The sequence below is a fragment of the Carcharodon carcharias genome, chromosome 7, assembly GCF_017639515.1.
Source record: "Carcharodon carcharias isolate sCarCar2 chromosome 7, sCarCar2.pri, whole genome shotgun sequence".
Classification (NCBI taxonomy): domain Eukaryota; kingdom Metazoa; phylum Chordata; class Chondrichthyes; order Lamniformes; family Lamnidae; genus Carcharodon; species Carcharodon carcharias.
Genome location: NC_054473.1, coordinates 142596787 through 142620453, shown reverse-complemented (window position 1 = coordinate 142620453; position 23667 = coordinate 142596787).

The following is a 23667-nucleotide window of genomic DNA, read 5'->3' as shown; positions in this document are numbered from 1 at the left end:
TAGTGCATTGAATGCTGAAATGCTGAGGTCACTTCGGAGATTTTATACAAATGCATTGGTCCACAGCCTTGATGGTAATAGAAGATAAACAGAGGGGAAACTAATGTTTTTACCCACTTGAAGTCCATTAATTCTCTCCATTTGAAATGGCCTAGAATTTGCATTTCACTACAGATCATAAGGAGTACTATAATTACGTGATTCCTTGTCACAAGAAAATTTCAGACCTATTTGTCTTTGACCACAAAGTTTTTTATCACTCATCTTTCCTGTTCTCTTGAGGTCTTTGTACCTCTTGGGGCACTGTCTCCAGGTTCAAGGGAGGCACACTCCTGCTACTCTTTCTCAGCCACTTCCATCCACACCTACTTGGTTTGAGAGGCTGGGCCACTTCCTTCTATTCTTGGCACAAATCACCTCATTTCAGTCCCTCAGATCGCACAGCAGGAACTCCGGGTGGGTCCGAGACCTGAGGGTGGGGGCAGCCTTCCCAAATCTCCTTTCCATTCCTGTAGTTACTGAAGCCTTAGGAATCAATATACAGGTTAGCTACTCTGACCCCTGTCACAGTCCATTTAACTAGAAATCCTCCCTTTGACAGATTGGTGCGTCATCTCGCCCATCCTCTCCGATTGGTCAGGAAACCCAGAAGCTCGATGCTAATACTGTGGCTGAATTAAAGAGCCATGGCAAAGCTCGTTTCCACAGCAAATGGGTTCCCAACCCACTACCAGCCACTAATCCCCCTCTGCATGCAGGTCCTTTTAATTAAAATCTTGCTCCATTTTCTTAACATTTCCTTTAAGTGTGATGGAAAATAAATCACATCCAAATGTAGCACTGTTTAAGGGCTTCTATAAATGCATTACAACAGATTTTCTTATTCAAATGACAGCAAGGGCAGTGAGAATGTTTTGGGCAGGAGTTTATGACTGGACACGTAAATATAGCTGGGGGAATTGCTGCCTGTTTCAAAATTCGTATATTCGAGGCCTGCCCGAGCTAAAATCAGGGTTCTACTTTCATCCATCCTGGTTATTCCCCCTTGCATCATTCCAATTTTTGATCTGTCGAGCCCAAGGGATGCGGGCTGCAGGATTTTTCTTGGTAACCTAACTGAAACTCCCCCTACCCAGCCTCTGAACCCACATTTTCCTGAGATTTCTTTCTTATCCACTTCCTGCTCTCAATCCCATTTTCACTAAGCTGCTTGCTGAATATTCAATTTCAGTTCTTAGCGGATTTACTATTCCACATTTTAAAGTTCTATTTTTCCTCTTGGTGCTATCTCCCTCTCTTTCATAATCTCTGTTATTAACTCATCTTCATTAAACCCGCCCTTGACCCATCTGTCCTTGCAATCCACTACCCCATTTAATCTTATTGGCCTGTGCCCTGTGATCTCATTGTTTGAAGTAGTTCTAAGACACTCTTCATCATTTGAGTTCGGTAATGGCCTCTCCAAGAAGGGAACCAAGTGTTTTTGGCATATTTTTGCGGAAATTAACTTGTATTACTGTTAGATCACTGTAAAAATCCTCTGATAATATCACACAGATGAAATAAATTTCAAAATGTTTTCTGGCCATATCGTTCTCACAGTGAACAATGACAATCACAATCAGTATTATTACATTTAAACTTCTAATACCTGGGGCTGAATTTTGCCCTTGACGGGTGGGCGGGCCCGACCGACTCAGCAGAGGGTGGGCAGCCGATTGCTGCCACCAAAAGAGGCCCCGCCGCCATTTTAAGTTGGCGGGCCCAGCGAGACGCCCGACAGGAAGCACTATGCGCTTCCTGTGCATGGTGGGGGTGGGGGGGGCGGGGGGGTGGACTCCCCAAATGCGAGAGGCTAAGTGGTGCCTCAGTGGGTTGCTGAAAGGTTGTCAAAGTTTGAAAATAGAAAAATTAAAAAATCATTAACATTTCCCCCTCATGTGACAATGTCCCATGAGATGGGACATGTTAATAAAGTGCACAAAAGCTTTATTAAACTTTTTTAAAACCGACATGAAACCTCATCCCGCCGGTGGATGAGGTTTCATGTTTTTTCAGAAGCCCACCAGGGCTCCTGGCCTGCCTGCCAACCTTAAGCTTGGACGGGCAGGGCCTTTAATTATTTTAACTACCCTGTCAATGGCCTTAATTGGCCATTGACAGGTCGGCGGGCAGACAGCTGATCGCACTGTCCCCCCATCTTCCTGAATATTTAAATGGGGCGGGATGACGTCAGGGGTTCCACCCGACATCATCCCACGTCATTTTCGCGTCGGCGAGCATGCCCCGCCCCCAGATCGCCGACAGAAAAATTCAGCCCTTGACGTTTAGGAGTTCAAGTAATAGCTAAGAAAGGACACTTATTTTACTTATGTAAGTCAGCAACTTGTATTTACATGCTGCCTTTAAAATGCTACCCCATCTCCAACCTCCCTTTCCTCTTCCAAATCCTTGAATATGTTGTCAGCTCCTAAATCCTGTAACTTTGTGCTTGGATCTCTCCAATCAGGTTTCTTCTCCTGGTTACTGCCTAGAAACTACCATAACAAAGTTGCAAATTATATCATCTGCATGACCCAGTATATTTTCTAACCTCATCCTCTCTGTTTTACTGTGTGGGCTACCACATAATCCTCTTGCTACATGATTCCATCATTGTCTAATTCAGTAGACTGCTCCCACTTGCTAACTATCCAATCTCAGCTACAATATTTCCAGCAATAGCTTCTTCTTCTCCTCCTGCACTAACTCTGGAGTGCCTCAGAGCTCCATTTTTACACCCTCTGATTCCATATGCTGCCCTTTGATGATATCACCTGATGACATGGGGTCAATTTCCACATGAACATTGATGTTACCCGGCTCTCTTGACTATCTTATCTTGCACCATCCCAGTCACACTGTGGCTAGCAATTCTCTAAGGCCTCCAATTTAAAATTCTCATCCTTGTGTTTAAGGTCCATTGTGGCCTTGTCCGTTCCTATCCCTGTAACCTCCTCTAGTCCTACAATCCCCGCGCCCCCCACCCCCCCACCCCCAGAACACTGGCCTCTTCTGCATCGCCTTCCTTTTGCTCCAACGCTAGTGGCTGTACTTTTGGGTGCCTAGTCCCTGCATTCTGGAATTCCTCTCTGCCTCTCCATCTCCCGCTACTTATTTAAGACCTTACCTAAAACCTACCTCTTGAATCAAGCTTTATCGTGCGCCCCTTCTAATGCCTTTTTTGACTTGGTATCCATTTTTGTCTGAATACAAGGCTGTGTGGTACCTTGTTTTTTTTCTCTATCTTAAAGGCAGTATTGTAAATGCAAGTTGCTGAACTATGTAAGTAAAATAAATGTCCTCTTTTAGCTATTACTTGAACTCAGGTATTCAAAGTACCTGAGTTCAAGTAATAGCTAAAAAAGGACATTGTAATAATACTGATTGTGATTGTAGTTGTTCACTGTAACTCCCATATGGCCAGAAAACATTTTGAAATATATTTAATCAGTGTGATGATAGCGAGGATTTTTACAGTGGTCTAACAGTAATCAAAGTTAATTTCCACATGTCAAAAATATGCTGAAACACTTGTTTCCCTTCATGGAGAGGCCATTATTGAACACAAATGATGAAAAATGTCTTAGAAATACTTCAAACAATAAGATCACAAGGCACAGACCAAAGAGATTAAATAAGACTAAAAATGCCAGGCCACAGACTGCAACATGGCAAGAACCACAGTGTGTGCCTAAAAAGGTCATTCTAAAACTTTACAATAAACTAGTCATAACTAAACTTAAAGAACTTATTAAGTTTAGGTCATTAAGATCCAAGGGTAAAGGGGGCCTGATTGAAGTATATGAAATATAATTGACTGAATATGGATGAAATAAACTCAAATTAGTATTTCAAACTAAGTCAGAAAATTTGGATCAGAAGACATAAATAAAAATAAGTTAAAAAGTAAATGTAAAATAGAAATAGGAGGAAGAATCATTTTATTGGAAGCAATTTCCCATAAAAATGCCAATGCATTGCCTTTTTCCCAGACACTAACAAGACCCAATATGGTAGGCAGGAAGCATACACACATTCTGGCTGTAGTAAAGGGAAAAAAAAGGCATCTAGTCTCATGCTAAAAAACAGGCATTTAAACATGTGAGTATGCAAATAAATGGACCTTACCTGTTTTGGGGCTCCAGTTCAAGATTTGCCTGCACTGGGGCAATTGGCCCCTCCAATGGCCTCTGACCCTCCCCAAGTTGCTAGTTCCAACCCCAAGCCTTCTGTCCTCTCCCAACCTCCAGTCTCCTCCCCAATCCTCAATCGCCCAACCTCCTATCCAGCCCCTGGTTTCGGTACCAATCTTGTTCCTCTTTTTACAAGTTTATACTATATCGACTCCATTGTAATGAGGCCTGTGACTCAAATCCAGGGCATCTCTGGTCTCACCATTCAGGGGTAGGGTCATGCATCCTCCTGAATTTCCAGGCCAGGGTATTTGGAAAAATCTGACAGTCTTGATGATAGTTAACATTGGTGCATTGTTTAAAATAGTATTTAATGCCATGATGGGAATGCACTTGAGGGATGAGTTTTTTATGGACTGAATGGCCTGTATTCATCCCAGACTTTTCTTATGTTCTTATCTTCTGGGTTCAGACTTACACCAGTGAGAGCAGAAAAACTGAGTTATGATTAAGTGACATGTACTTGGGCTTTGTTGTAGTACAGCAAATCTCCTGGCTGATCAAGTGCAAATTATTTTTCAATACACTTGCAGTGATTATATCACAATCATTAACCCTGCCATATTGTCATCATCATATATCAGTGTCTGATGGGGTCAGCAAGAATTTCAAGCCTCAGCTGGTGATTATAAGCAGTCCAGGCTCAGCTCTCATGCTTATCTGAAAGCCTCAATCAGATTACAGTTTTATAATACACAGAGCGGTGTCATTCCTAAAATCCATTACAGATTAAATACCAGAAATCTTGGTATGATTATGCTCTAAGTGTAGTCATTTACTGAGGGCAGGGCTATGCATCCACAGAATGGAGCTTTCTAGCTATTGATGTTGGCCCTGACAATCACCAGCGAAAAATATATGCCTTCTGTATGGCAAAAACAGGTCTGACTCATTCAAGATTAAAGATAGTATTGCTGCATTGCAAAATAATGATGCATGGAAGCAATTATAATGGATTTGAGATTCACCCCTGTGGTTTGCTAAATGGAGTAAAATAAGGTGCACTTCCATATTATAGAAATGTAAACTCCTGCATGGTATGGGGCAGAATTTTGCCCTTGTTGGACGGGCTCGGTGGTCAGGAAGTGGAGCGCCACCCGCGATCGGGGCCGGACCGCGATTTCATACTGCCAGGCCAATTAAGGCCTGCCAGAGTGAAACACAAGCAGCAGCGCTCAGCGCTGCCTGTGCGGGCAGGGAGGAGCATGAGCATGGCGAGTGGGGAGCTTCGCAGATGTGTGCAAGTGAGCACTCGAAAATCTCCCTGAGGCACAGAACTGCCTCAGGGAGGTGAAGAGTTTTAAAAATTACAAATAAAGATTTTAAAAATGTAATCAAACATGTCCAATCATGTGACTCTGTCCCATGAGTAGGGGCATGTTATAAATGAAATTTTAAATTTTTTATTTTTATTTGATGTTGGAAAGCTCGTCCCGCCCACGGATGAGGTTTCCAAAAAAATGCAAAGGCCGCTTGGCCTTTTCGCCTGTCCGCCAACCGTAAGGTTGGATGGGCTGCGAAAAAGTTAGGTTAATTATCTTTTTAATGGCCTTAATAGGCCTTGTAATTGTCGGCAGGCACGCTGCCAATTCCTGTGCGCGCCTGCTGACCGAAATATCGAGCGACTGTGCGTTGCCAGGATGCTCGCCCGACATCAACGGGCGTCATTTTGCGCTTGAACAGGTCGGGCGCGTGCCTGCCTGCCAAGGTAAAAATTCTGCCCATGGTTTTCTTGTTAACACTCCTACGTACCAATTATTTCTATGCAGCCACCCCCAAAGATCTAAAAAGCATGCGGGGTCTGAATAACAGACCAACAGAGGAGTGAGGTTACCAATGTTAACAAAATCTCCTCACTTCTGAAAAATCTGCCAGCAGAAAAACAAATCCTTTGGTCAAAGAATAAAACAAGCTACTGCTTCAGGGATGCACCACATTTCAAGTCCACAAAGATTTTCCTGTGTTATAAATTTTAGGGCCGTAACTTTCAAGCTCCCCAGCGTTGGATTTGGGGGGTAGCCCAAAGATGCGCTGGGAATTCCCAGTCAGAGGTTCCCAGGTAAGGGTTTGCATGGCAATTGCACAGAAGTGCGAACTTCCTCTGGACAATTGCCCTGTGCTGGGAACCATCTGAAAATGCAATTTAAATTGCAAACTCGGGATGGTTCCACCAGAGTGACACCAATAGTTACCCAGAAGAATTAAAACCTCTTCTGACTTCTGGGTAACTATTATGAACACCCAGACTGACCCCCCCATGGAACTCCCCCATACCCCCGATCACACCCCACAAGGAATCCACCCCACTCCATGGGCCCACAGGCCCTCAACCCCCTGATCTGTCCCCTCCCTGACCTCCAACACACTCCTCAACCTCCGATCCCCCTGCCCCGACCTCCTACCTTCCCCCCACCAAAAGCCTCCGACCTCTGGTTCCACGGGCCCCCCACCCACTGACCTCTGACCTCTGACCCCCCACCCCTGACCTCCAACACCCCCAGCCCCTCAACCTCTGATACCCCACAACCCCAAATCCTATCCACTTACCTTAGACACACATACTCCCTGGCCTGTCAACTTCACTGGGCCCTTTAAACTAACCTGCTTTATGGCAGCTAGTGCCATAAAACAGGGGCGTGGCTTCCTTGAATCTGTTGGAGCTGCACTTCACTGGGACCTGTGTGGAGTCTTTCAATGCAGGCCCTAAGAAGCTCTGGCAATCAGAAGTGTTAGTGTAATTTTCAAGGGCAGGTAAGTGGTATTTATTTCTTTTAATTCCTGTGGGTCACCTCTTTCTGATGTTAGTTGGAAGTTACAGCCCATCTTTATTCTGCTAACACCATTTTTAAAATTTATCCATTCATGTGATGTGGGCTTTGCTGGCCTTGAGAAGGTGGTAATGAGCTGCCTTCTAGAACCGCTGCAGTCTATGTAGTGTAGTTACACGCTCAGTGCTGTTAGGGAGGGAGTTCCAATGTTTTGACCCAGCGACAGTGAAGGAATGGTGATATATTTCCAAGTCAGGATGGTGAGTGACTTGGAGTGGAACTTCCTGTTGGTGGTATTCCCATCTATCTGCTGACCTTGTCCTTCTAGATGACAGTGGTCGTGAGTTTGGAAGGTGCTAAGGAGTCTTGGTGAATTCCTAAAGTGCATCTTGTAGAAGGTACACGCTGCTGCTACTGTGCAGCAGTAGTGGAGGGAATGAATATTTGTGGATGTGGTGCCGATAAAGCAGACTGCTTTGTCCTGGATGGTGTCAAGCTTCTTGAGTGTTGTGGGAGCTGCACTCATCCAGGCAAGTGGGGAGTATTCACACTCCTGACTCGTGCCTTGTAGACAGGTTTTGGGGAGTCAGGAGTTGAGTTACTCATTGCAGGATTCCTAGCTTCTGACCTACTCTTGTAGCCAAAGTATTTATATGGATAGTCCAGTTCAGTTTCTGGTCAATGGTAACCCCCAGGAAGTTGATAGTGGGGGATTCAGTGATGGTAATGCCATTGAACATCAAGGGCGATGGTTGGATTCTCTCTTGTGGGGATGGTCATTGCCTGGCACTTGTGTGGCGCAAATGTTACTTGCCACTTGTCAGCCCAAGCCTGGATATTGTTCAGGTCTTGCTGCATTTGGACATGGACAGCTTCAGTATCTGAGGAGTCGCAAATAGTGCTGAACTTTGTGCAATCATCAGCAAACACACCCATCTCTGACCTGATGATGGAAGGATGGTCATTGATGAAGCAGCTGAAGATGGTTGGGTCAAGGACACTACCCTGAGGAACTCCTGCAATGATGTCCTGGAGCTGAGATGACTGACCTCCGACAACCACAACCGTTTTCCTTTGCACTAGGTATGATTCCAACCAGCAGAGAGTTTTCCCCCTGATTCCCATTGACTCCAGTTTTGCTAGGGCTCCTTGATGCCACACCTGGTCAAATGCAACCTTGATGTCAAGGGCAGTCACTCCCACCTCATCTTGGGAGTTCAGCTCTTTTGTTCATGTTTGAAGCAAGCCTGTAATGAGACCAGGAGCTCAGTGGCCCTGGCGGAAACCAAACTGGGTGTCAGTGAGCAGGTTATTGCTAAGCAAATGCCACTTGATAGCACTGTTGATGACCCCTTCCATTACTTTACTGATGATCGAGAGTAGACTAATGGGGCGGGTAATTGGCTAGGTTGGATTTGTCCTGCTTTTTGTGTACAGGAAATACCTGGGCAATTTTCCACATAGCCAAGTAGATGCCAATGTAGTAGTTATACTGGAACAGCTTGGCTAGGGGCGCATGCTAATTACCCTACCTTAGAAAGCAAAATTTTGATTATACTCTCCACAAGCTGTGGTAAGAAGGGCTCCAGCCCCAATCTTTGGCCTGATGCTTCAGTGGAAAGAAATGACTTGCATTTCAACTGATCTCCTGGAGGCACCAATCTGTACAGGATTGGGTGAAAAGCCTTATTACATAGGTTTTCTGAGCATTCCTCCAAATGGATCTCCAATCAGTGTCCTGAGTGGAGAATGACGCTCATTGAGTATTAGGTCTGTCCTGCCTTATTACAATGCAATTTGTGTGCTTGCACATGATCCTTCATTGGTTCTCCAGGAAATCATCCTGGAGTTTAAATTTGGTTGAATCCTGATGTAACAGGACTCCTCTGTTTCCTCACTTTTGCTCCTGGGAACTGAGCTTTCCCTAGATGCAAAGGAAGGAAGATCTATCCCTATGGGGAGAATTTTCTCCCTGTCAGGTGGGCTGGTTGGGAGCGGACGCGGGCGGGCGCGGAGCCAATTGCCACCAGCGATTGGCTGCGCGCTGCCATTTTACATGGGTGGGCCAATTAAGGCCCGCCCAGTGTGATGTGTGCCCAGTAGTGCTCAGCGCTACCTCCGCAGTCAGGGGAAAGAGGGACAGCCGGAGCCTAAGCTCTTTGAAAGAGCGCAGAAATCTCCCTGAGGCATGGAGCTGCCTCAGGGAGATTAATTTGAGTTTGAAACTTCACAATAAAAAAAGTTTTAAATTATTTACACATGTCCTGGGAGATGTTTATCAAATTTCTAATAAATATTTACTAATTTAATAAACCCTTCATGAAACCTCATCCCACCCGTGGCAGCCCTGTCAAATTGCTTAATTCATTTATTAATGGCCTTAACAGGACTTTGACAATTTGGCGGGCATACGGCCGACTCCGGCGCACGCCTGCCGAACAAAAGATTGGAATGATGCGTGGTGACATCAGGACGTGCGCTTGATGTCATCGCATGTTAATTTATGTGCCGGTATGTGGGGCCCAACCCTGCACGCCGAACAGAAAATTCTGCCCTATGTATCTCTTTTCAAGTAATTTTTTTTTAATGTTAAAATATTATGATAACAATCTTGAGCAACTGTCTGGTACAGTGGGTTACACTTTCACTGAACCTGAGTTCAGATCCAGTTCAGAATGATGCAATGGGAGTCTTCTGTCTCCCCAAGTTGTAAACATCATACATACTACTACTGAGCACAAGTCCATGAGAATTGCTTGCAATTTTGCTGCACAAAACAGGTAGAGGGATTATTCCCCTAATCGTTACCCTCTTTCGGACAAGGTGCAAGACCAACTGAAAAATTGAAAAATTTGGACAGTTATAATAGTCCTCAGTGAGGTAATTTGCTGACAGAATATATGGAACTTTATTCTGCAATCGGTGTATCTGGTCTGTACTATACTGCTTTCAAAGCTTGATGCTTAAACTAGTTTCCAGTGGTGGAAAATATCCATTCCCAACACTCAACTTTCTCACTTTGGTAAGCACACCGTTTGCCAAAATATAGCAACTTTAAAATAAAATTGGATTGATAAAAACAGTAATAGAACCACATGGATCATGAAGCTTCCAAGCTCAATGCCCACTCTATGCTGAATTAGCTGATTTCTGCCAGTTTAGTGGTAGTTGTGCTAGAATTGGTCTCAGTATCTCTGGGCCAACAAGTGAAATCACCAGGGTTCCTTTGCCTAACTCTTTTACACTACCTCCTGTTGCGCTTATGGAAAACATGTTAAGATAGTCCTCCAATGCACGGGCTGGCATTTTTCACTTTTTTGCTAGCTAAGTGAATGGATGGAAATTTGCAGGCTTGCAAGTGTCTTAGAGGCAAGTATAGAGCTAGGACCAGCACATAGTCATCCAGCCAAAAGTGAGCTGCAGCCAGGACAGGGAAAAGATTGGTTCATTTGCCAGCTCAAAAGAAGGCAAGATCATCAATGAGTCTTTTTTTATATTTGTGCATGGGATGTGGGTGTTGCTGCCCAGGCCAGTATTTGTCGTCCATCCTTAATTGCCATTGGGAAGGTGGTGGTGAGCTGCCTTATTGAACCGCTGCAGTCCATGTGGTGTAGGTACATCCATAATACTGTTAGGGAGGGAGTTCCAGGATTTTGACCCAGCGACAGTGAAGAAATGGTGATATATTTCCAAGTCAGAATGGTGAGTGGCTTGGAGGGGAATTTCCAGGTGGTGGTGCTCCCATCTATCTGCTGCCCTTGTGCGTCTAGATGGTAGTGATCGTGGGTTTGGAAGGTGCTGTCTCAGGAGTTTTGATGAATTTCTGCTTCTGCAACAGAGGATTCAGGTGAGGACCTTGATGGGGCAGTGTACAGGAGACTGCTAAAGAGCATGAACTCTCAGATGTTGGGTGAATTGGCTAACCAGCCAGAGAGCCTCCTGCCACTATTAAGGAGCATGGAGGAGTTGGCAGAGGCATGGTGCAGGATCTGCCCTCTCCACAGCCTCTGCTCCATCTCTCTGCCATGCTGCATACACAGATGCATTGCCACTACTGGCCCCATAGCTGTGGCAGCCTTAATGTGGACAGGTTAACTACTCAACTGCTTCCCCTGTGATAATGCAGCAACTTTCTCTGACAAATACAGGAACTCACCACAAGACCTCCAGCGTACTCTCAGCCACACGCAATAGCAGATGTTCTTAAAAATTACTGTACCTTCAATTTGGGTGCCTATAGCTCTTTAAGGAACACCAGTGCAGGGCCATCTTGCAGCTCAATGCTTTTTGCTTGACGAGTGACTCACAAATGTGTTACATGCTGGTCCAAATGAGGTAACCTAGCAATGCATCAGCCAGTTTGGCTGTGTGATGTCAGGATAGCACTCCTTCACAGACGCTGGCGATAGCGGCGTGGGAGGGCCTGCTGCATGAGCCATGCTGGAAGTGGCCCCAGCAAAACAACATTAGATCTCTGGAGCGCTTAAGGAGGCAGCACTACAGAGATGAAATTTGCATCCAATGGCTTCAGAACGAGGACAGTTCAGAAACAGTTGATGTTCTACCATTCCTAACAAATAGGTGACTCCTCCATCAAATGCTTTGCACTAAAACAACACACGTTGTTAATTCAACTGATTCTTCCATGTCTTGCCCGTGCTTTTCCATTTTATGTGGTCCTAACTCCTAACACTCAAAATTGAATTTATAAAATGTGTACAAATTGCACATTGTGCATTACTCACCCTTCCATTGTATATCTGAACTGCAATTAAATGCAAGCCCTCAGAGATTGAGTGGTCAGTGTTTAATCTTAATGTATCCTCCAATTCTTTAGTGTCTGTTTCAAGAAACAAAGGTTTTCACTATGGTGACAGCTTCACCATGTTGTTGCTTTCTCTCAGAATTTAGCTGATGAATTGTGACAACCACTAGTGGCTTTAGATAACAATTTAATTCTGATTGAAATGAATGGGAAGCAGGTTCTCATGAATTTCAATCTCCTGGTAATGACCTCTTTCTGAAAGGCTGTGAAAACTGAAATATCTTTCTGTGGTTCCTGTCAGTATATTTCTCCAGTATAAATAATATCAGCAGATTTTTTTAAAAGTTCTGAACGTGACTGATTTAAGTTTGCTTGAACCATTATGCATTTACACAACTTTCACATCACATTTAAAAAATAGGCCGCTCCATTCTCAGAGTTGAAAAATAATTTTCATTTTGTGACACTCACCAATTAGAAGCTACTTCAAATGGCCCCATTTCTGAATGGCAGCTATCACTATGATTTAGATCATTCTTGTCCCTTGATGTGCTTGTGAATTGGAATGTTTATTCTGTTTGGTGTCCTGGCTGTCTCTCTGTGTATTTTTTCTGGCAAAGCTACAATCATTAGTGTTTGCCTGCTGTGGCAGTTTCAAGTGATTCAGTCCTTCTGACAATGTCTGTGTTACATGAAGGAAGGCTTACATCAAAAACACAAAAAGACAAAAGCAAACAGGCACTCACAGCTGTTGTCATCCTGTGTATAAAGAAATCTGCTCCTCTCTCTAAAAGGACTTGAAGTAAATTATGAGTGAATTCTTCATACAGTTTTACAGATATTTTTTACAGGCACCAATAAAATAATAGTTGTTCTGCCTTGATGATGGTGATGACAAAAGATAATGACAATTTAGGCATAATTTTAACCCCTTGCCTTTGTGTTACTAGTTAACTTTTTTTTTGATTGTGTATTAGAACTCTTTTTTCACACAAAGTATTTCCTAATTCAGCTTCTATCCCTCCCTCACTCATTATTGTGAGTATGGGCTCCAAGTGGAAACAATAATTAATTGGTTTTGCTGAACAGCTAGCTGTACAAAATCCACAATAGCTTTTAATATGAAGCTAACAACATTAAAGCTGAGTATTTTAAAATGGTATTTTTTTTCAAATTTTAATATTGTATATGAATGTGCAAAAGGTATTTTGTAGAAGAATTGCATCACTAAATTACTTTGCTAAAACATAACTCACAATTTCAATGTACCCTTTCATGTTTTTGTGCTTTATTTTTTAAATTTATTATTATTCCCCTCTGGGAATGCTAACAATAGATCTTTATTCAAACCACAGGGGTCAACATACCATGCATTCACTTTCCATAGAGTTCTTCCCCATTCTCAGTAGTCAGGCACCATTTTCAGGGTAGCTGTGTATGCTAATTGTCTACGTGTGCCTTATCCTGCAGTTACTATTTGGTGGGAAGAGTTGGTGGAGAGACAAAGGTCTTCTGTTCAAAGGTTCTGCCTACTGCCGGGTAATGAGGGCATTGTTTTATCTCAAATGAAAGGTTGTTTATTTGTGTTTTTACTTTGCAAAAGGTTCTTGAAGCAATTCACACAGGCAGTTAAGCACAATGCTATTAGGTCCTCAGGACTATCCCTGTAGCTAATGAAGTGCTTGAGAAGTAAACAAGGCTGCACTAAAGTGATTGCTCATTGTGTAATTGTTTTAAACTTGATTAAATGGCCAGTGATGGCTCAGGAAGGACCATTTAATATGTCCCTTTTTTGTGTTTTTATATGTTCTTCTATGTTTTTTGCATTCTTGAGATTGTAAGCAATGTTTAAATTTATCATTCGTACCTGACAACCATGAGCAACATGTGCCATATTTCTAAAGTTGCTATCTTGCAATGGGTTTATAATATTATCCAATAATTTGCAATGATTGTTTTGACCTTTGCAGTTTAAAAAATAAAATAAAAATTTGAAATGAGAAAAACACCATGAATATGACTAAATTGTCTCCATGTAATATGTTTTCCACAAGGTTGACTATTATACATTCATGAGGTCAGTCTCACTGTGGAAATAAATGTCATGTTTCATTGGGACAAAGGAGCCTTTATACATAAAATCATAAAGAACAGAAGGAGGCCATTTGGCCCATTACATCTATGCTGGTTTAAGTAATGTGGGTTAACATAGAATGCGATGCTAAAACAAAATATGTGCATTGATTCTTTAAATGAGCTATGAGGTTTTAATGCTCAATTGAAATAATCATCACATGTCAAAATTATGGGAAGAATTTTTTGCTCGGACTGTGAGCCCAACCCCCGGTCAAACGTGAAATAATGCGTGACAATGTCGGGCGAGCATCCCAACGTCATCGTGCACTTGCGCGATATTTCGGTCGGCGGGCGTGTGCTAGACTTGGAAGCCCGCTGACAGTTAAGAGGGCAATTAAGCTCTTTAATGCCGCAATTAATGGAAATTTTTCATTGCCCATCCAATGTTACGGTTGGTGAATCGGCCAGCTAGCCTTTGCATTTTTCAGGAAGCCTCATCCAAGGCGGGATGAGGTTTCCGTTATTAAATAACGAAATTAAAATGTATGGACAGAATTTTCATCTTGCATACTTTCAGGTGACTGATTCTGGTGCGTGGGCATTTCTTTTCCGGATTGTAAGTCTTTTTTTATTGGATTTAAATTCTTCAGCTCCCTGAGACAGCTCTCTGCCTTCAGGGAGATTGCATTTCGCACTCCCCTGTGCCCACGCTGACTTCAGCACTCACCCTCCTCCTGCCCCCAAACCAGCAGCACAGAGCTTCTTAGTGCATGCTTCACACTGGCTGGCCGTTAACTGGCCAGCCAGCGTGAAATCGTGGTCGGGGACCGATCGCGTTCGGGGTGTCCATTCTCCAGCCACCCCCCAGGCCCGTCAAAATCCTGCCATATGTGTGTACACTACTAATTACAAAACATGATTGTGAATTTCTGTATTTAATCCTATATAGTCAATATCCCAAACATCAATATATCTTAGACTTTAATTTTGCTTCTTCTCCTTTTTCTACAATACTCTTTACTCTGCTGAGATAAGCAAGTAGAACCCAGAACTGACCACAAATTGCTGTTTCGTCTTAAGCAGCCACAAAATATTATAGTTGGGAACCGTAGAGTGGTGTGAAGCCCAGACTACCTCCCTTGAATTTAGAGGAAATAAAAATTTTGCCTAGAGGCTGCAGTGGAAAATATTAAGATGGTAGTCTAACCCATCTCGCCAGATAGGAAACAGGAAGGATCAGGTGGAACGATGGTTTAATACCCTGCCCAATGTTACCCCATTGACTTCAATGGGGAGTAAAATCAGGCAGGGTCTAAAACCAATGTCTCACCCATCTCCATCAGTTTCCTAACCGTGGAGCAGAATTTTACCCTTGGTGGGTGGGCTCGGCAGGGGCTTGGTGGGGGCGATTGGGAAGCCGATCGGCACCTGTGATCAGTACCGCGCCGTGATTTCATGCCAGCGGGCCAATTAAGGCCTGTCCAGGGTTAAACGTGAGTGGCAGAGCTGAGTGCAGCCTGTGCGGGGAGAGGGGGTGGGGGTTGGGTGGGGGGTGTGGGGGCGGGGAGTGCGAGCCGGCTGAGCACAAACTTCACGCACGTGAGCGGGGACATGTTATTAATGAAAATTACATTTTTATTTTATTTTTATTTGCTTTTGGAAACCTCATCCCGTCCGTGGATGAGGTTTCCAAAAAAATGCAAAGACCGCTTGGCCTTTTTGTCTGCCTGCCAACAGTTAGGTTGGATGGGCAGCAAAAGCTTTACATTAAGTGATAACTTGATGGCCTTAACAGGCCTTTTAATTGTCGGTGGATGCGCTGCCAGTTCCGGCGCACGCCCGCCAACCAAACTATCGTGCGACTATGCATTGATGTCGGCACGCTCGGCCGACGCCAACGCACGTCATTTCATGCTTGAATGGGTCAGGCACACGTCCACCTGCCCGCTGAGCGAAAATTTCAGCCCATGCTTGTCGTAAGAACCCATTGCATGTCAATGAAGCCCACAGCCCATGAAAGGATAAATAGATTAATGGTGCAACATGACACACAGTTTGCTGCAAGGTTCTCAGACCCAGCACTGGAGGCCATAGAACAGGAAATGGACAGGAGGATAGAGGTCCTCTATCCCACAGGGAAACCAGAGGCTGTCCAGGCAGTGGGAGCAGATAGCCATCGCAGTCAATTCCAGAAATCTAGTCCTGAGCACATTTCCAAATGCCATATCCTTACAACAGAACCATTAGCCTCACACACTGTGCTTAATTTGCACACCCCATTCTCATCTACCAACCACAAATCATACATCACACTTATAGCTTCACCTTATCCTCTCACACTTAGCATTGCTGGAAGCCTCACACTCACCCCTCTGGGGGAGCTCTGCAAAATTTGATTTGCCAAAGACTGCAGTATCCTGCACAACCTCACCATCATGAAGACACAGATGTACAAATGTACAGAAAAAAAGCTGATAGGCATGCATAATGGAATGCTTGATGCATTGACAGACCTGTCAAGAAGCTTGCTATTACTAACAGGGAGTATGGAAGAATCCGGACAAACTTGGCACAGGGCCGTGTGTAGAGCTTGGAGCCTCTCCTTTGCCATAGTTACACTGTTGCAGTGCAAGCTTAGACTGATGTCATGTAAGCGCAGCTTTGTAGGCAGGATATCAATGCTCAAAGAGATTTGCAGGGTCTCACAGCAGCCCAACAATCTGTACTCCAACAGACCGCAAGGATTGCTCCATACAGCACAACCCTGATGTTCATGCTCAGGATGACAGCATTCCTCCTCCCGACAGTGCCATTCTGCCAGTACCCTTACTGTTGGATGTAAATGCATTGAAAGCAGCTCAGACAAGGTTTACAAGAGTAATATCTGAAATGGGTGGGCTGTCTTATGAGGAAAGGTTGGACAGGCTAGGCTTGTATCCGCTGGAGTTTAAAAGGGTAAGAGGCGATTTGATTGAAACATATAGGCTTAAATCTTCTGGTTGGCGTGTGGGGGCGGGGCCCATTTGCTGACACGTCATTCCGATCTTCAGTTCGGCCGGCACACAGCAGAATTGGCTTGCGCCGGCCGAACTGTCAAAGACCTACTAAGGCCATTTAAAAACCACTTCAATCAATTAACAGGGCTGCCCGTCCAACCTTATGATTGGCGGGCAGGCGAAGATCCCAGGCAGCCTTCGCATTTATCATGAAACCTCATCCAAAGGCAGGATGAGCTTTCATGATGTGTTTATAAATTGAATAAAAATTTTTATTAAAATTCATTGATATGTCCTAGCTCAAATGACACTGTCACATGAGGGGACTTGTCTTAAAATTTTTTTCTTTCTTTATTTAAATTTTTGAAGACCAAACTAATCTCCCTGAGGCTGCTCTGTGCCTCAGGGAGATTTCTGCGCTCTTTTGCACGCATGCGTGAAAGAGCGCAGACCCCAGCTCAGCCGCATCCCTCTGCCCGCACGAGGAGCGCTCAGAGCTTCTGGGTGCGTGTCACACCACGCAAAATGGCGGCGATCAGCTGCGCACCCTCCCGCACCTGCTCCCGCTCAGCCCCCCAGACGGGGAGAAAATTCTCCCCATAAGATTCTGAGAGGTCTTGACAGGGTGGATGTGGAAAGGACGTTTCCTCTTGCGGGAGAATCTAGAACTTGGGGTCACTGTTTAAAAATAAGAGGTCGCCCATTTAAGACAGAGATGAGGAAAACTTTTTTCTCTAAGACGGCCAAGAATCTTTGGAACTCTCTTCCTCAGAAAGCAGGGGAAGCAGAATCTTTGAATATTTTTAAGGCAGAGCCAAATAGATTCTTGGTAAGCAAGGAAGTGAAAAGTTATCTGGGGTAGGCAAGAATGTGGAGTTGAGGTTACAATCAGATCAGCCATGATCTTATTGAATGATGGAGCAGTCTTGAGGGGCCGAGTGGCCTACTCCTGCTCCTAATTTGTATGTTGGATGAGCTGATCACAAGCCTGACAGCCTGAAATAGAAATGGGATGTGTTGGTTGCCTCCTCCCTTCCTCTTCCTTTCCTTTCTCCTCTCCCTCCTCTTCCTCCTCCTTCTCCACCGTCTCCCCAGCCGCTCACATATGTTTGGTGGCACAGGCTATGCGAGGTTGTACAGACCATGACAAATTGTGACATGTGCTGGGGGGAATTCCACAGGGTTCCTCCTGAGCAACCCTGGCAGCAAAAGCATTGTATAAGTCCATAATATGTTCAACGATATTCCATGTGGCAGCTTGGCTCTCATTGTTTGCATGCTGCACAAGTGCGATTGGTTTACGTACCAAAGTCTTGAGCCAGGTGGTCATTGGATAGCCCTTGTTGCCCGGCAACCACTTTCTGGTTTTACATGGTGGCTCAAATACTCAAATCCAGCAGACTGGCACAGAATAAAAGCATCATGATTGTTGCCAGGACACCAAGCATTCACCTGCATGGTGTGCTGCACATAGTCATACGTCAACCAAACATTCAGTGATTGGAACTGCTTGCATTTGCAGTACACCTGTAATCCCTTCTCCTGGCATAAGGAGTGTCAGTCACCTCCCTTACACAGAAGTGGATGGCAAAATGGGATGTGTTTGAGATCTAGCCTGGAAGCACCCTGATGTTTATAAGTTCATGGTCACAATCAACTTCACAGCCACTGGCAGTGCTATTCCTGCCCTGCACTAAGATTGCAGGTCTGTCTGCAAGAGCTGGCAGATTTCAGTGAGCACCACCTTCATAAATCAGAGATGTCTCATGCCCTGTTTCTCGCTGACTTTGAGATAAGAAAAATACTCCCTGAAGACTCTGGGTGGATAAAGCATCCTGCTGAGAACCCTTCTTTGCACCACTCCTGCCCCTTGAGCAGCTTGTCCTCCTCTGTGTTGCCTCTGCTCAATCTCACTCTAACACTGCAGCCCAGGGTGGAGGGGAAGGGCAACTCCAGCACCCGTGACTGGGAGCAAGTTGTCTAAGCAGAACCCTTGAAGTCAGAAACAAAGCATTCGCCACGCCCCACACCATTATTTGTTGACTTTGCCAACCTGAAATAGCAATAGACAACTCACAGAACTTCTACAAACTTGCAGACTAAACTGAAATGGATCAACAACTAACCAAAAAATTGTGAATGACCCCTTTAAGTAGGACTGTAGGGGTGGTCTGTCCTCCAGCTGGATGGTTGTTTAAATGTGCAAGGTTAGTTGGATTGCTAAAGTCAAAAATAGCAGTGCTATTACACGCTGTCACGATTTGTTATCTCTGCATATTTCTGTACACGCTTATTAATGCCCTGTTAAAAATGGCACCTGACTTGGGCCATGCCAGAAGTGTACAAATGTGGCATGGATGCTATTTTATAATCAAAACAGCATCTGAAGCACCAAACATATGGGTGCTATGCAACCAAATTTTGTGCCCATTATTCTTTGAGATATTGGTTAACAATGCAGTGAAAGTTGAGAAAACTATCAGGTGATATCTCTCATGTATTGTGATATAGCAATTATCAAAATATGTAAAATATTCTACAGTTTTCAGTCAAAATCAGTATGATACAGTTAGATACTGGTAAAATTTCAGTAGGCTATGGTCAACAAGGTAAGTGCCTAACAATATGAGGACATGTACCAACGAGGCTTTTGAGCAACCTGATCCCATGCAAATTGTTGGAGCCTCATTGTTGGTGCAAGTGGAGCTCTGAATCATTTTATGCACAGTCATATTGAACATTGTAAGTTGATAGTTATCTTAGAATCCGTCAGTGAGTTGGGTATATATAGAAACATAGAAACCAGGAGCAGGAATAGGCCATTCAGCCCTTTGACCCTGCTCGACCATTCAATATGATCCTCTATCTCAACGTCATATTCCCACATTCTCTCCATATCTCTAATATCCAAAAATTGATTAATTTCTTTCTTGAATATACACAGTGACCCCACCTACACAGCCTTGTGTGATAGAGAATTCCACAGGTTGACTGCCCTCTGAGTGAAGAAATTTTTCCTTAAATCAGTCCTAAAAGGCCTGCCCTGTATCATGAGACTGTGGCCCCTGATTCTATACTCCCCAACCAGGGGAAACATCCTCCCTGCATCTAGTCTATCTAGCTCTGTTAGAATTTTATTCATTTCAATGAGATCCCCTCTCATTCTTCTAAACTCTAGTGAATACAGGCCCAGTCAAACAAATCTCTCCTCATACCACAGTCCTGTCATCCCCAGTATCAGCCGAGTGAACATTTGCTGCACCCCCTCTATGGCAAGTATATCCTTTCTTAGGTAGGGAGACCAAAACTGTATGCAATACTCCAGGTGTGGTCTCACCAAGGCGCTGTATATCTGCAGTAAGACATCCTTACTCCTGAACTCAAATCCTCTTGCAATGAAGGCCAACATACCATTTGCCTTCCTAATTACTTGCTGCACCTCCCTATTTACTTGCATTGACTGGTGTACAAGGACACTCAGGTCTTTTTGTACATCTACACTTCCCAATATATCAGCAGTTAAGTAATACCTTCCCTTTCTGCTCTTTACACCGAAACATATAACTTCACATTTATCCACGTTACTGCATCTGCCATGTGTTTGCCCACACAAACACAACTTGTCTAAATCACCCTGAAGCCTATTTGCATCCTCCTCACAACCCTGCCCAGTTTTTCTAAGCTAACTTAGAAATATTGCATTTGGTTCCCTCATCCAAATCATTTATATATATATCATGAATAGTTGGGGCCCAAGCACTGATCCCTGTGGTATACCACTAGTCAACCCCCCACACCCGGAAACAGACCCATTTATTCCCATTCTCTGTTTCCAGTCTGTCAACCAATTCTCAAACCATGCCAGTATATTACCCCCAATCCCATGTGCTTTCATTTTGCCTACTAGCCTCTTATGTGGGACCTTATCAAAAGCCTTCTTGGAATCCAAATATACCACATCCACTGGCTCTCCCCTATTTATTCTACCAGTTACATTCTCAAAAAAATCCTGTAGATTAGTTAAACATAATTTCCCTTTCATAAACCCATGCTGACTTTATCTAACCCCATTAAAGCTTTCCAAGTGTTCTGTTCCATGTTTTTTATAATAGACTCTAGCATTTTCCCCATTTCTGATGTTAGGCTAACTGGTTTGTAAATCTCTGTTTTTCTGTCCCTACTTTTTTAAATAGTGGGGTTAACATTTGCCACCCTTCAATCTGTAAGAACAGCTCCAGAGTCTATAGAATTTTAGAAGATGACCACCAATGCATCCAATATTTCCAGGGCCACTTCCTTTAGTACCCTGGGACATAGATTATCAGGCCCTGGGGATTTTTCACCTTTTAACCCATTAATTTCTCTAGCACCGTTTTTTTACTAAGACTGATTTTCTTCAATTCCTCACTCTAATTAGACTCTTGGTTCCCTAACATTTCTGGGAAATTATTTGTGTCCTCTTTTATGAAGACAGAATCAAAATACATATGTTCAATTCTTCTGCCATTTCTTTACTCCCCATTATAATTTCCCCCGTTTCTGACTGTAAGTAACCTACGTCTATCTTCGCTAATCTTTTGCTCTTCACACATTTATAGGAGCCTTTACTGTCAATTTTTATGTTCCTTGCAAGTTTACTCTCATACTCCATTTCCCCCCTCTTGATCAATCTTTTTGTCCACTTTTCTGAATTTGAAACTGTCTCGATCCTCAGACTTACTGCTTTTTCTGGCAATTTTATATGTCTCCTCTTTGGATCTGATATGATCCCTAATTTCTTTTGTAAGCCATGGTTGAGCCACCTTTCCTGTTTTATTTTTTGTGCCAGACAATAATGAATAATTGTCATAATTCATGCATACGTTCCTTAAATATTAGCCATTGCCTATCCACTATCAACCCTTTTAGTAAGGTTCCCCAATTCATCATTGCCAACTCACACCTCATACCCTCAGAGTTCCCTTTATTTAGATTCAGGACACTAGTTTCGGATTCAACTTCTTCACTTTCTATACTAATGAACAATTCCATCATGTTATGGTCGCTCTTCCCCAAACAAGATTATTAATTAATCCTTTCTCATTGCTCAATACTCAGTCTAGGATAGCCTGCTCGCCAGTTGGTTCCTCAATGTATTGCTGTAAAAAAACCATCATGTACACACTCCAGGAAATCTTCCTCCGCAATATTATTGCTAGTTCGGTTTGCTCAATCTATATGTAGATTAAAGTCACCCAGAATTACAGTTGTACCCTTATTGCATGCATCTCTAATTTCATGCTTAATGCCTTCCCTTACATCTCCATTACTGTTTGGGGGCCTATAGACACTCAAACAGATTCCACATCATGATTTTCCGAGCCAATATCCTTCCTCACTATTGCAATGATTTCCTTCTTTACTAACAATGCTACCCCACCTCCTTTCCCTATTTGTCTGTTCTACCTAAATATTGAATACCCCTGGATGTTCAGTTCCCAACCTTGGTCACCCTGCAGCCATGTGTCTGTAATTGCAACTATATCATAACCGTTTATACCTACTTGCACTGCTAATTCATCTACCTTATTGTGAATGCTCCGTGCATTAAGATACAATGCCTTTAGACTTGTCTTTTTAATCTTGTTAGTCATCTTAGCTTAATTTTGCACTATGACCCCATTTGTTTCTCATCCTTGTTTTTTCTGCCTGCCACTTTTGCTGCTTGCTTTTCTGTCTTTTGTTTCTATCCATGTATCCCCTTCCTCCCTGCTCAGGTTCCCATCCCCCTGCCATTCAAGTTTAAGCCCTCCCCGACCACACTAGCAAACACTCCCCTGAGGACATTGGTCCCGGTCCTGCCCAGCTACAACCCGCCCTGTTTGCACTTGTCCCACCTTCCCCAGAACCCAATGTCCTAGGAATCTGAATCCCTCCACCCTACACCATTTCTTCAGCTGCACACTCATCTGATATATCCTGTTATTTGTACTCTTGCTAGTACGTGGTACTGGTAGGAATCCTGAGATGACTACCTTTGAGATCCCACTTTTTCATTTAAGTCCTAACTCCTTATATTCAGCTTGTAGGACCTCATCCCTTTTTTTTAACTATGTCATTGGTATCAATATGTACCACAATCAGGTGCCTTATTCCACTCTAAACACTCCCACTAAAGTCCAAAGTCCTCACCTTATTTTGTTTAAGCTAACAGACCGCAGAAGTTTAATTAGTGGAAAATGTAGAAGTAGAAGCAATCACTTGACCCAACTTTCTAACCAGCTGCTTCCCCTGCATCGTCACTTTTTGAATCGTGACGTCCCTGTGCTACTTTCCTCTCTGTGTCAATAATCACAGAGCAGGAACTCAAATTTTGATGGCTTTTAACTTTCCTGAAGTATGTTATCCAGTTTTTCCTTTGTCTTTCTTAAATGCATTGATTGCTACTGAAACATAATTCTACAGCTGCCTGACACCCTCCTTCTTTAGTAAAAGCCCAAAGGATGGGTTTCCCAGCCATAAGCAAAGCCGATCCTAATCTTACGTTAGTGATGCTAACACATGCCCTCGGAACTGAGGTTCGCTGGATATTATCAGGAGTAGGGATCCTGACTGATCTTTCCCTACTAACGCAGAGACATTAAGTCCAACTAATGCTCCCCCAGGTGAGAACTCCATCCCCAGCAGTGCAGACCAAGAATTGAATCTGAGACATTTTTGGTTAGTATGGTTACCAACTGAGCCGTGAAGAAAGTTTTGACATTTATTGCTGAAAGCTGCAATTGCTCAATGAAATGAAAAAAAAACATACTCCTCAGAAAGTGAAAATGATCCAAAAGTAGAATCAC